The sequence below is a fragment of the Lynx rufus genome, unplaced genomic scaffold (assembly GCF_022079265.1).
Source record: "Lynx rufus isolate CCGP_SWC_20201006 ecotype Redwood Valley unplaced genomic scaffold, mLynRuf1.p SCAF_2, whole genome shotgun sequence".
Lineage (NCBI taxonomy): Eukaryota > Metazoa > Chordata > Mammalia > Carnivora > Felidae > Lynx > Lynx rufus.
Genome location: NW_025814834.1, coordinates 139,999,152 through 140,012,296, shown reverse-complemented (window position 1 = coordinate 140,012,296; position 13,145 = coordinate 139,999,152).

Genomic DNA, 13,145 nt, shown 5'->3' with positions numbered 1-13,145 from the left:
TAGGTATTAGGCTGGTAAAATTCATTTATAACCAAGTAACCAATGAATGAATGCTGTACTTACCAGTTCCTATCTCTTGTCTGTTAGGCACACCACAGTATAAGAGACTCTGCTGAGCTGAATTGTAAATAATATATCTATACATAACTAGAAACATGATGATGTATATAACTGAGGTTAAGATTCTAAGCTGGCACTAGCAAGGTGTTCCATGACTCATTCATTAAAAAATATTTATCGAGGGGCGCCTGGGTGGCTCAGTCTGTTGGGCGTCCGACTTCAGCTCAGGTCATGATCTCGCGGTCCGTGAGTTCGAGCCCGCGTCGGCCTCTGGGCTGATGGCTCAGAGCCTGGAGCCTGCTTCTGATTCTGTGTCTCCCTCTCTCTCTGCCCCTCCCCCGTTCATGCTCTGTCTCTCCCTGTCTCAAAAATAAATAAACGTTAAAAAAAATTAAAAAAATATTTATCGAATACCTACTAAGGGTCAGGCTTTGGCGATTTAGCAGTAAACAAAACAAAAAAAAATTCTTGCCTTTGTGGGGGCATTAATTCTATGATGACTTTAATTATGTTATGAATTAAATATTTAATGAAAATTATGCATAAAATTGAACACTATAACTAGATTTTTTATTGAAGTAAAATTTATATACCATGTAATGTACAATTAGGAAGTGAACAATTTAATGAATTTTGATAATTATACCTGGGTAGTCACAACTGCAGTCAAAGTATAGAATATTTATATGACCCAGATAGTTCCTTTATGCTCTTTTCTAATGAGTCCATACCTCGCATAAAGAATCACTGTTCTGATTTCTACAGATTGTTTTTTCTTGTTCTTAGATTTTACATAAATGGAATTGTAGAGTATGCATTCTTGTGTCTTGCTTCTTTCACTCAGCATAAGGGTTTTGAGATTTATTCATGTTGTTTGTTATACCAGAGGTACATTCTTTTTTGTTGCTGAGTATGATTTCATTGCACGAACATACCATGATTTGTCTATCCGTTCAAAAGTTGGTGGACATTTGGGTTGTTTCCAGTTTTAGGTTCTTCTGAGTAAAGATACTGAAATCAGATATAATCCCTTTCTATATAAGTCTGTTGTCAGATATATATTTTGTGAATATTTTCTACCAGACTGTAGCTTGCATTTTTTATTTTTAACCATATCTTTTGATAAGCAGAATTTTTAAATTTTGATGGATCAATGTGTCAATTTTTTTTTCTTTTATGATCAGTGCTTTTGGTCTCATTGTTACAAAAGTTTTGCCTCCTCCAGACTCACAAAGGTATTCTATGTTTTCCTCAAGAAGCTTTAAAGTTTTAGTTTTTGGTTTTAGGTCTATGACCCATTTCAGGTTACTTTTTCTACAAGGTAGAGGCTGAGTTTTATTTATTCTTCCTGTATATTTCAGGTAATTACTATATCATTTTCTTTTTTGAAAAGACTATTCTTCTCCCATTGAGTTGCTTTGGGGCATTTGTCAAAAATCCATTAACTGTATGTTTCTGGACTATTTCTGGATTCCCTATTTTGTTCCAATGATCTATTTTTTTAAATCTTTACATAATATCATTTTATTTTAGTAAATTTTGAAGTCAAACAGTGTGAGTCCAAATTGTTTTCTACTTTTGTCAAGGTGGCTTTAGCTATCTTAAGCTCTATCCGTGTATATTGCTCAGGATTCTCTCTCTCCCACTCTCTTTGCCACTCCTCCGTTTGCATACTCTCTCTTTCTCTTTCAAAATAAATAAATAAAACAAAAATAAAAACTTTAAAAGCTTACTGGGGTTTTGTTGAACTTATGTTGAATCAATTTTGCACAATTGAATTGTGTGATCAACTTAAGGAGAATTGCTGTCTTAGTAACATACAGTCTTCCAATCCATAAACATGGTATGTTTCTCCATTTATTTAGGTTCTATATCTCTCAGAAATGATGTGTAGTCTTGCACATTTTTTGCTAAAATTTTCTCCAAGTATTTTATATTTCTTGATGCTATTTCATGTAGAATCATATTAAATTTCATTTTTATTTATTTGCTGTTGATATATGAAAATGTAATTGAATTTGGATAATGACTTTTTATCCTGAGAAATTGCTCACCTGCTCGTGTGTGCTCTCTCTCCCCCCTCCACCTTTTAAAATAAATAAATAAATAAACATTTTAAAAAATAAAATAAAAACTGTGAGGTATTTTATATTCTTATTTTTGGCACTCAGTCTTTGAAATCCAGTGTGTATTTTGTGCAGATAGCACATCTCAGTTTGGATTAGCTACACTTCAAGTGCTCAAAAGTCACATGAGATTGATAGCTTTCATACGGAATAGTGCAAATCTAGAAAATAAAAAGTATATAAATAAGTAACTTGTAGCTGAATAATATATTTTGTCCTACAAAGGCATGGAAACAAATATCACGTTGAAAATGTACTTTTCAATGCACATACTGCAATATCTAGCACACTTTTCATTACAAGTAATATTTTAGGAAGGCAACCACAATGGTTAAGAGCCCAAGCTCTGAAACTGGACTGCCTGCTTTCCTAATCCTGCCTCCATCACTTACTGTGTGACCTTGGACAGAATCCTTATTATTTGTCTTAGTTGCTTCATCTGTAAAATAAGGACAATAATATTTCCTATCACATGGGATTGTTGAATGTTAAGTAAGATAATACTTAGAAGGGTAAGTTAATAGGGCTCTAGACAGCAAAATACATAGAATGAGATCAAACAGTGCCAGGCGCATTGTACACACTTAAAAAATGTTAGCTATCAGTACTTCATTCTGTGTATGTGTGTGTGTGGTGTGTTTGGAAAACCCTTATGTATGACCAAGGTAAAAATGGACCCAGTAGCAAGTTGGGCTCATTTATGTCTCTCTTAATTGGTCTTATGGTAAAAACTGAGCCACATATATCAGTTGATATACTAAAGTGGAATAATTTGGAAGCGTGACACTAAAGAAGAAAAATTATGAGGAAAGTGTCTGTGGAACTAACCAAAGATACAGCTGTGTAGCCTGGTCAGCCAAGAGAGAGTCCATCTAGGGATCTCAAAATCACTCTGTATTTGGAGATGAATGGATTTTTCAGACATTTTCTATAGATATATTTGCTCTAATTTCTATTTCTGGTCCCAAGCTGCCAGTAACCTCTGCTGGCTCTGTTGACATCTGGCAGCTCTCTGGCTCAGTAACTTAAGTCAAATTACCTTTTTCTCTTTGTTTTAATAACTATTCTCTTCTATTCTTCTCCCTGGAAGCCAGAGAAAGGACAGAAGAAAACGAGAATCCCCTCTGAGGCAAAGTCTTAGATTTTTGAAAGAATCTATTTTGGACTCACTTTAAAATCCATTCATTTTGATGAAAATAATCTAGTGTGTGTCTGGAGCCAGCCCAGTAAATTTGTGAAGATTCTCGGCTTCATCTCAGTACTCTCAGAGAGACAATAATTCTGTACTTCGGCAGCATAATGAGATTTATTTGCACAACTTCCATGAGTGTATCTATAGAATGTGTTTGTGGGGGAGAAGGGCTATTCAAGTGCTATCATCCGACTTTCTGCTTTCAGTAAATGTTTGCTATTTGAGATATTTTTCTATGTATGTGTCTCTTAGAGTTTCTTTGCTTTGTGATGTGTTCTTCTCTTGGGAGGCTGGCAGTGTAAGTGGTTGGCAAAAAAAAAGCTAATAAATCTGAGGTTAATAGGGCTCTAGACAGCAAAGTACATAGAATAAGAAGTCTCACTAGCTGCAGAGTATTGTTGAAGAAGGAACTGTCAACAGAAAGTCCGATTATTGCAAAGGGCAGGACAAAGCTCAGAAAAATTCCAGATCTGTTTTCAATTCATTGAAGTAATATCTCACATCAGCATATACCTCTCCCCTGGGATTTGAAGATGCAGAGAAAGGAATCAAGGAAGGATACAACTTAGTTTGGATTTGAAGGTAGTTCAGGTAGAATACTTTGGTGGGGGTGGCAAAGGGTATAGGAATGGAGACTCATATACATAATGCACCTGAAATATTTGCATCTGACATAGGGATACAATTATCAAATAAACTAAATGCTCTCTGATTTATAACACAGACAAAGGTTTCTCTCAAAATCAAGTGAACCACCACTTAAAATGTATACACTTCTTAAATTGAAGAAAGAAAAAATCCCGTTTAAAAATAATATGCCAGGAATTAGAATAAACTGAGGTTCTCATATAAATTGTAAGTCTCTCAATATTTATTGATAGGCAATTTGTGCCAAGTTCATTTCTAGGTATAAAGGGTGGTCTGAACAACTAAGGGTCAAATCTTATAGCAATTCCATCTAGTGGCAACTCATTGACTCCTACTAGATGTTCAGTTTTATAATTTTTTTAAATGTTTATTTATTTCTGAGACAGAGAGAGACAAAGCATGAGTGGGGGAGGGGTGGAGAGAGAGGGAGACACAGAATCAGAAGCAGGCTCCAGGCTCTGAGCTGTCAGCACAGAGCCCGACGCAGGGCTCCAACTCACAAACCATGAGATCATGACCTGAGCCGAAGTCGGTTGCTCAACCGACTGAGCCACCCAGGCACCCCTAGATGTTCAGTTTTATATGAGGCACTGGTCCATGGGGGTAGGGACCAGCAGAGGGAAAGGTATTATAGAATCCTTGGAGGTATCTGCCAAATCCACATTCACCTTCTCTTGAGACAACCACATAACCCTGAGCAAGAGAGAGAAAGGGAGAGTATCACTGAGAAAGTACATCAACACTCTAGCTCCTGATGGCTCTACCCTCTCTTGTAACCTGTCAGGGGCTTCTTGCCCTTGGGTTCATTAGAATACAACTGTTTTCTTAGAATCAATTTCCTTTCCTGGCTTATAGTAGTTTGAATGAATATGTGCTATTTTTGAGGGAGGCCAGACATACTTATAAACAAAGGAAAATTAATAAGTATTAAAGTAGAAATAATCCTTCCTATTCTATTTTCTATCTTTCTGCCTTGTAAGTGTATGTTTTTCTTGATACTCATTTTTCTTTCTGAGCTGTTCACTGTACCCCTTCTCTTCTCTCTATTCTCTTCTTTGCAATTTTATCTGATTTTCTGGTTCTTATGATAATGTCAGTATAAATGAGTCCCAATCTTTTCTCTGATTTCGACCTTTTATGCACATTATGCTCTGATAAAATTGAACTCTATACTATATGACAGAAATCTATTCCCCACATGGTTAGTGTAGTAGTTATTTCGGAAATAAAACAGTGTTTTCCATATGAACCATAGCCTTTTCTATCTCAATCTCTATATGGCCAAGTCCTACCCATCTGAGTTTATTTAAATGTATCATCTTTCTGATTCCCCTTGTTCACATCATCCTTCTTATCCTCTTTCCTTGTAAACCTACCCACCATGGAGAGTAAAGTCTTCTTGAACTTCTCACACTATTCTAAGTACTTTACATATGTTAACTCATTCAATAATAACCATCATTACCCTATGATGTATATCACTCTATAATCACCACTATTTTACAGATGAGGGAATTAAGGCATAGCAATCACATGGCTTTCTTAAATTCATGCTCCCACTAGGTAACAGATTCAGGATTCAAACCTAGACAGTCTCGTTCTAGATTCCATGTTTTTAACCCTTATTCTATAATGCCTAAACATCATCGATGCTTTATATCTAGTGTTAAAGATGTTAATGAAGCCTTCCTTTTGTGCTATACTCTAATCTTCTTGAGCGTTCTTCAAGCAGCTCTTTCACTTTCTTTGGCTCCCACACAATTGCATAGCAGGGTGTCTCATACATTCCAGAAACTCAATGAATAGTGGGTGAAGGATTGATTCTCTTATTTTGTTACTACATCACTTTCTGTGGTTTGGTTGTTCCCAAATTTAACCAAACAACATATTAGTTGATGGTCAATATGTTGATTTATCAAAAGCCTTATTAAGAACAGAGTAAGCCTTTACATCTTTCATGCCACCTCTTACCTCCTCCTGGCTGAAGAAGAAAGTGGAATTGGTTTGACATGACAAATTTTGTGGGCTGCTTTTAAACAACTTAATAACCTCCAGGATTTCACAAATTGATCTTTTTCTTAATGAATTGCCCCAGAAACTTTCAAGTTTGAGAGTCAGACCAACTGCTCCATAATTCATGAGTTAGTCCTTGTGTTCTTCTTGTAGTGCAGGATGAACTGATTAATTTTTTGGACACTTTGGCAAATCTGATCTGGATGACTAAGTCCCTGACCTGTTTTAAATCCTGTTTCTTAAGTCCTCTGGTAGGAATTGTATTATGTTTCTGACAATAGTAGCCTTTGTAATGAGAACTGAAACAAAACAGGCATTAAACATGCCTATGTTAACCAACCATTATTCATTTCTCTTCTTACTGCAATGAGTGTCTACCCTTTGTTTGGACTATATTTGAAATATGTTTCTTTGTTGCTAAATGTTACATCCCTCCTGCTAAGTTGATTTTGTGTATCAAAAGTGTATGCTTAGTTTGAGGCTCTGGGTAATACAATTTGGATTCATTTAGTTTTTGAAGGCTAAAGTTTGGGGGTTATTTATTACAGCAGCACACCCCATGCAAGCATGACCTTTACCTTACTCATGAAGAAGGGCTGGCCACACAGACAACAATCTACTTAATCTTGCTCTATTATGCCAGGCAAGTGCCTAGGAAAAATTCTGAATCTCATGATGTAGTCAAAATAAACTAATCTGTAATAGTTGAAGATGTTTCTCCCTTGCCTGAAGATTGTAGTTCCAACTTTAAAGTGAGATATTTTATTTCTTATTTATTTTCTTGTTTATATCTTGTTTCTTCTAATTTTTGAAGAAAATATTTATTGACATTCTATCATGTGCCTGGCCAGGTACTAGGTCAGGAGAAACAATATAAAGATGAATAACTGATCCCTGCCCTGCAGGAGTTCATCTAGTGGGAGGACATAGTCAAGTCATGTATCAACAAAAATATTGAATGTTTACAGAGGGAAGAGTGACTAACTTCCCAGAGGGGCTTAGCAAAGGTGAATTCTGAACCAGATCTTGATGGCTAAAAAGGAGTATACAAAACAGAGAGGAGGGAAAGGGAAAAGATTGGGTATGAAAGAGAGATAGAGGGTGAAGATGAAAAGGAGAGGTGGGCTCTGATGGGGAAGGGCACGGTGTGATTTTCTAAAAGGATCTGATTATATTCAGAATGTTATAAAGTCTGAAGGTTTTGAAACATGAGAGTGACATGTTTGTGTTTTTGTAGAAAGATCACTTTGGTGTCAGTGAGGGATAATTTGGAGGGAAAATATAATAAGAAGCTGCCTATAAATACTGAATAATATTGTTTAGAAGATATCTACATAAAAAACTCAACTCTAGTGAAGAGAAGTATTTTGTTGTTAATGATCATGTACTGATGATTGTTAATGATTTATTTGCCCTATAACAAAATAATTAACTATGGAGTTCCTTTGCTGCTCTCTGAGTACAGAATCACTGCCATTTCCCCAACCCACTACCCATATCTGAAATTCAACCAAACTCTTGACATTTAAGGAGTTCATGTCCATTTGTGCACTATTTGTGCAGCAGGACTTGAACAAACCTGTAATGCACATTTGGCAGGAAAATGGCCTTAAAACTAATGTGGAGCCTACACTTTCTCTGCTGATTAATTCCAGAATCAATCACTTATTTAATTGATGGTGATGACGATGATTGTGATGCAGTAATGCAAACGACAGTTGGAAAAATTAGCTGTCTTGTCCTTGTCCATGGAAACAAATGTCTTCTCTAATTATGAAGAATTGTATTGTTTTATACAAGGGGTCTAACATCCCGTATTCATAAAAGGAGAATCTTGCCATTCAGTGTATATTTGAATAGCCTACTGGGTTCATGTGACAACTGGGGTATATTATGGGGTGAGGAAAATAATAAAACGTACTGAAGAAAAAGTAGACATGGAATCCACCATTAAGGTCTTATATACTAATAAGCATTTTAAAGTGTAAAACAATATAATGATCTAGTGCAGCAGAAACACAAATGTGTCCACAGTGAATTACAACTTTACAAACATATCATGATGTCATGATATTTGGTTTGATCAGACTCAGCTCAGGTGGAAGTGAAAAGAATTTTGCAAATAGAAGCTAATGATCATTTTAATGTCAAGGGGTCACGGTGGAAGTAATGACAAGTCAAGGCCAGAGCTACCACTGATGTGATAAAGCATAAGTCCATCTTCTGATTCATATCCAAAGTCCTAAGTTCAAGACCTGGCCCTGCTGCATATTGGCTCTGGGACTGTGGGAAGTTCATTGAAGCAATAAGTGCCTTTTTTTTTAATCTGTAAAATGAACAAATTCAATTATATGCCGTCTGAGATGCTTCCTACTTCTAACATTCTTTAACTCCGTGAACTGACAAGACTGACCAAGACTCTTGATGGGTTGCTGGGGCTGTGGTGCTAAGCAGCCCTGCAGATGAAGCAGTGTGGGGAGGACTTTCTCTGTGTTCCCTTTTGGATGGAGCTGATCTCCATCCGTGCCTTAGTTTCCACAAACGAATTATGAATTTGGAGTTTCTGAAGCAAGTCTATAGCTACTCATAGGACTGAATCTACCAACAGTAAAGGAAAAAGAAAAGGAAACGGATTGGATACTCTGGCATTTCTTTGCCATAAGGGCAATGTAGTGTGGTAGTTAAAACATTGACCAGCTCCGTGATTTAGGTAAATTAGTCAATCTCTCCAGGACACATTTTCTCATTGGTAAAATTGGGCTAAGGTTAGCATCTATCTCGTAGTGTAGGCTTGATTCTCTTGGATTCAGAGGAATAATTTGAAAAATAGTATTTATTGAAGGGCATCAAAGCCAGGCACTTTGTGTGAGCTTTAACCTTTTGGTCTTGTTTATTTCTCAAAAGAAGTAACGGGATATAGAGTAGAAAGTCTAGGGTGGCAGACAGGGAGGAAAGAGGGACGCCAGAAACAACATTTTTGAAGTTTTGTAGCTTTGCCTGGGGCTGGACTCATCCCACATACTTGCCTCGGTTTTCTCATAATTCATAAGCATACTGCTATTGTAGGCATGACTTTTGAATTTCCAGAAAAACAAAGAAGAAGACAAAGTTAGTGAAAGTGGATTAGTAGCTAAACATAAATGTGGCTTTTGCATTTTATGTTCACACCAGCGTATTCTACTTTAAATTTCTCTAATTTTGTTTTTCCCACATTTCAACTTGGTGGAAACCGTTTGCTATCCTTATGTTCAGTTAGTGGATTTCTTTTGTGGGGAAAAGAGCTTTAAAAAATCTACTGTAATGACCACAGCACAAGTGAATCCTTTCTATAAATTCACTTGGATTTTTCCCTTGAATATTGTAAATGAACTGTAAGACTATAGTTAACATCCCCGAGAGAAGCAATGGGTTCCTCTTCTATTACTTTTAGGTCTACACCTAAAATTAATTTGTTTTTGCTTTCCATAGAGGGCAGTCTAAGACAAACTGCATTTAAAGTAAAACAGGAATGATTTGGAAGACATAGGGAAGAACTGGCTACGATGAAGAATTTTCAAACACTGGTATATTATCCAGAACGACTGTGAAAATGTCTTCCCTTGAGAACTTGCTAAGTAGACTGGCTTCCTCCCTGTTTATATTATTTTCAGTGCAGTGGTAGCTGATTGTGTGTGTGTGTGTGTGTGTGTGTGTGTAAGTGATGTATTCAAAGCCCCTTCCAGTCCAATCTTTCAGAGCCTAATACCAAAGGGAAAGGAACCTTCACAAAGAGCCTTTATCATTAGAGCCAACTTAATGACAAAGAGCAATTAAGCATTTCTATGGCGGGTAGTATTCTGTGTCTGTTAGCTATTATTAAACTTATTGAGTTTTTGAAGGGATTTATCTCTTGTTGCCTCTCTTTGCCTTTGGCTCAATAGGGCAATGAAATCAGAATTGCATGCCTGTGACAACATGGGGCGTTGCCACAGGATGAAAGATGTTACCAATTTAGCCTGCCGACCACTTCAAAATCAAGAGGAGGAGCAGATGGGCTGGCGCTGGAAAATTCTCCTACTTGCTAAATGGAAATAACTCATAAAATACTAAAGATGGAAAAATGATTTAAAAATTAAGCAAATACAATTCTTTTGTTTGTTTGTTTCTGTTGGTTTGTTTCCTAGACAATGAAGTCATGTCTGATCTAGGATCAATCAGAAAGGATTTGTGGGGGCATACTATCTATCTTGTTATGAACTGTGGAGTACAAATTAATGATTCTTTAAAGATATGGACTGCTTCTAAGGAGAGTACATGTGAATACCAGAACAAGCTGCACACACACGCGTGTGTGTGTATGTATGTGTGTGTGGCTATTTATATCTATCTGTGGAATTATATTAGCAGCAAGTCTTGGCATTAGTATTATATGCATATCACATATAGATAACACTAAATGTTAAATTGCTAGATCCTGGCTGTGAAGAACCGTAAATTATGCAATATACAATACATATACTGTAAAGGAGAATTTTTAAAGGAGATTAATATGAATGGAGGCATCAGGGTTGACTTGATTTGGACATTCAAGTGCATAGATAGATAGGAGAAACAAGACAATCAGTTTTGACAAATAGTTCAAGCCAAGGTAGAGGCTAGATTCAGAGAGGCAATAATAAAAAGGCCACCTAATGGGGGTTAATTATTTCTTGATTTGGAATTATAGGAGATAAAACAAGGTAGGCAAATAGGCTAAGAGACCTAGCCAGAGTTGGAATTCATGTGGTACCCATTATAGGATCCTAAATTGGAGATGGAGAAGGATGAGTAAAATTTAGCTGGGAATCGGACAAGAGTGCTTCAAGGATGCAAAGGCAAAAAGGAGGAAGGGCACTCCCCTGAAGAGCTGAATGGAGCTGAATTTGGGTACATGGCAGCCTGGACCAGGAGAAACACAAGAATGTGGAATAAGATGTAATAGTGCACCAGTGTATTATGCAGACCACATTATTCAAGCTTGGTGGACTACGTTAGAGGTTTGGGATTTTAACCCCAGTGCAAGGTAGCTACCAAAGGATTTTAGCCTGTGATTGCCAATTTGTGATGATGGAAACTCCAGGGAGCAAAATATGTAATGATAATAGCTATAGTAGCATTTATTAAATGCTTCCTTGGCATCAGAGGCTTTATATGTTGTTATTTAATCTTCGCAACACCTGGCGAGGTAATAATTGCTACTCTTTATTGGGCGCCGACAATATTCCAGGCACCATATCAAACACTTTACAAATATGTCTGTAATCTCACAACAAATTTGTCAGGAGGTATTATTATCTCCTTATTTTAAATAGTAGAATACAGGCAGAGAATTCATGCTCAGAATGATTAACTGATGATTAAGGTAAGTGGCAAGAGCTGCTGTGCAAGCATAAAGCGATATAATCCCAGCATTCTGCAGTCCCAGGCATGCAGTGTACGTAAATGGAGAAACAACTGAAATGTGTCAACAGTACCCAAAGCAAGATAAACAAAGAAGAAGTCAAGGAAGGCCTTTAAACACTCCAGAACTTCTCATTTTGGCTGACTTTAGGACAAATCCACACAATCTGTTTCTCACTGTACCTAATTCACCAGCAACCCATTAAGTCATCTGGTGTTCATGCTATACGTATTAACTTCCTAGGGTTTCCATAACAAATAACCACAAACCCGGTCACTTACAAGAGTAGACGTTTATTAAGTTCAGACCACAAGTCTGAAATCAAGATGTTGGCTGGACTATGTCCCCTCTGGAGGTTCCAGGGGGACTCCTTCCTTGCCTCTCCCTTTTGTGATTCCAGGCATTCTGTGGTTTGTGTCTATATAGCTCCAATCTCTGCTTCTGTCTTCACATGGCCTTCTCCTTTCCCTTGTGTGTAGCTTTGCAGTGTGTCTCCTATAGGATACTTGTCATTGTATTTGGCCCACCTGGATAATCTATGATGATCTCATCTTGAGTTCTTCAATTTAATTACATCTACAAATTCCTTTTTCCAAATAAGTTCATATTCACCAGTTCCAGAACATGGACACTACCTTTCTCCCATTTTACCATGTATTCCATTTCAAGAAGCTCCCCCTATGAACACATCCAGAAAAAAAAAAGAAACAAAAACAGGTTATTACCAATCTGGTTGTGATCTCTTTGCTCCTAGAGCAAAGACTTCTCTCCTCTAGGTTCAGTTCTCTTCCTGTGATTAAGGCTTCTGATCAAGTAAGGACAAACTGAAGGTCCACAGCAGCCTGTGGATTTTTTTCCATTCTGTAATTGGAGGTTCTGTGATATTGCACATTTGACCAAGATCATACAATTTCCCCTTTCTTCTTTGGTAGGGAGATACACAACTGTTCCTATTTGTACATACGGCATTAGACTGTGTATTGTTATTGTACCTAAGAAGAAAAAAGTCTGTCTGGGATATAAATAATAGTTAAGACTTGAAGATCATTTCTTCCTTCTTTTTTAATTTGTCAGTGTTAGTCCAACAAACCAAAGTGAAAAAGATCTTCACATGGCCCTGAGTTAACTTACTCTGCTCTACTGATTTGTACATCCAGACATAAATGATAAGGCATAGTATGTGTTTGGAATGGGGCCCTGGAATCTGACCTGCAGATCAAAAAAGTGCTAATAAGTGGCAATCAATCCATCAGCCAACAAATGGTTTTATTTTCACTCAGTGAGGGTTTCACGCTTAAAGGGGAGATGGATAATTAAGACTTCATGTTTCAAAATATTAAATATTGATTTGTAGACATTTAGCAGCAGGCATAAAGCTCTCCTGAGGGATGACAACAACTGTCTAAAAGATTATAAAAGATTTTATTTCTCTTGGTAGAATTTAGCATTTATTTCTTATTTAAAAGATGTGAAATGAGAGTTAGTAAAATATGATATCAAGGAGATAGCTCGGAGCTCTGCAAATGGATGTCATGTCGGTGGTGTGGGGCTAGCCAGAGTTAAAATAAAACCGTTTTGCTAGTTTCATATCGGCTTTTGGTTTATTGAAGTGTCAGAAGGTTTATAAGCTCTTCAACTCAAGTTTTGATTGTTTTATCCAACTACTGTCACTTCTTATCAGTATTAA